We start from the raw sequence: 1,718 nt of genomic DNA, 5'->3' as shown, positions 1-1,718 counted from the left end.
CTCGGCACCGATACGTGGTATTATGCCAAAAGATGCTTCTTGTCCTTACTCGAGAACATGTCAAAGCACATGATAGTGCTTTGTGACGGTGTCATTCAAGAATGTGTCCAGTTTCTAGAGCATTGTGAAATTTTTGGCAGAAACATTCCGGCTGTTCTAGAACAGCCCTTGGAGGAAGAAAGAATTCACACTGGGAAGAATACAGTCACGTACGAGTCCAGACTGTTGAAAGCTTTGATCTATGAGATCATAGGTTGGAATATGTAGTAAATTCTGTTAATGACTTTTATAAAAAGAGCTTTGTTATGTTGGCATTGTGTTTCAACTCTAAGCTTTAACATTTTCAGTTTTTTATGTTACACATTGTCTAATTTAACTGTTTATTCAATTAGATATAGCTTTTCTTGATGAGAAACTTCACCAAATGAGCATAACAAATGAACCCAGAAGCATTACTTTAAAATTTCAGAAATGAATGGAAGAAATACCGTCCAGTATGGTTTCTAACCTCCACATCTTTTCATTGCTGTTTCTCACTGTGCTTTATTGTTTGTTTATGTTTGGGAACAGCATCACTTTATCCATGGAGGGCATGTATCAACTGTGGACCTTAGCTATATGACATTTGGGCTTTAGAAGAAGTTTCAGGAATTAGATGTTCTGCTTTAGTTTATCCCCAAGATTATTCTATTTGTCATGTAGAAGTTTTGTACACTTGTAGATTTTAAAGTTTTTTCATTGTTTTGGGGTTTTGTTTTATCTTTTAAAGGAAGAAGTAATGTTTAACAAAGGTTTTCATGTTGTTAGTAGGTCTTTCCCAGAATGTGCAAAATCCCCTGTGAAATTTTGTTTTTAAATAAAAAATATAGTGCTTTGCTTTGAAGCTAATAAACAATTGATAAATATCTGATTTTTTACTATACATAATTGATCTTTAGTAGTGTTTGATAATATAAGTAATTTTAAAAGTCAATATTTAATTCCTACACTGGTGTAGCTATTAGAAGACATTAGCCAGGCAGTGATGGCACATGCCTTTAATCCCAGCACTTGGGAGGGAGAGGCAGGTGGATTTCTGAGTTCGAGGCCAGCTTGATCTACAGAATGAGTTCCAGGACAGCCAGGGCTATACAGAGAAACCCTGTCTCGAAAAACCAAAAGAAGAAGGAGGAGGAGGAAGAAGAAATTAATGCTAGGGTTTCGTCTCTTAGTATCTTCAAAAAGGGAAGTACATTTTATTCTATTTGACATTATCAAAATCCCTTCTGACATTAATGGTATATGAATGTTGATACATGAAATTATATTTACATGATTTAAAGTTATATGAAGAGCATCTGGGATTTTTTTTCTTCATTTTACCACTTTCATGGCCACCATCTTCCAGTTAGCTCTCGGGAAGCCTATGGAAGTGCTCCTCACTGGACTGGAACCCTCCAGTTCCTAAAAACATAAAGGAAACCCTTATTTTTCCATGATGTTCTTCTGTTCCTAATAATTGACCGTCTGTCTTACAGAACATAGAAAAAATAGGCTTGGAAAGTTTGGAACCCATAAAACCACCAAATTCTTATAGTACAGCAACAGCTTTCTGTTTTATTATTGCTATAACAAAATGCTTTTTTTTCCTTCCAGAAAATGGGAATCACTTATATGTTTACAGGGGTTGTGTAGACATATGAAGTATGGCATATATATATATATATATATATATATAT

This window comes from Mastomys coucha, unplaced genomic scaffold, assembly GCF_008632895.1.
Source record: "Mastomys coucha isolate ucsf_1 unplaced genomic scaffold, UCSF_Mcou_1 pScaffold15, whole genome shotgun sequence".
NCBI classification, from domain to species: domain Eukaryota; kingdom Metazoa; phylum Chordata; class Mammalia; order Rodentia; family Muridae; genus Mastomys; species Mastomys coucha.
The sequence above is the reverse complement of the archived record's forward strand: the minus strand, read 5'-3'. Positions refer to the sequence as shown.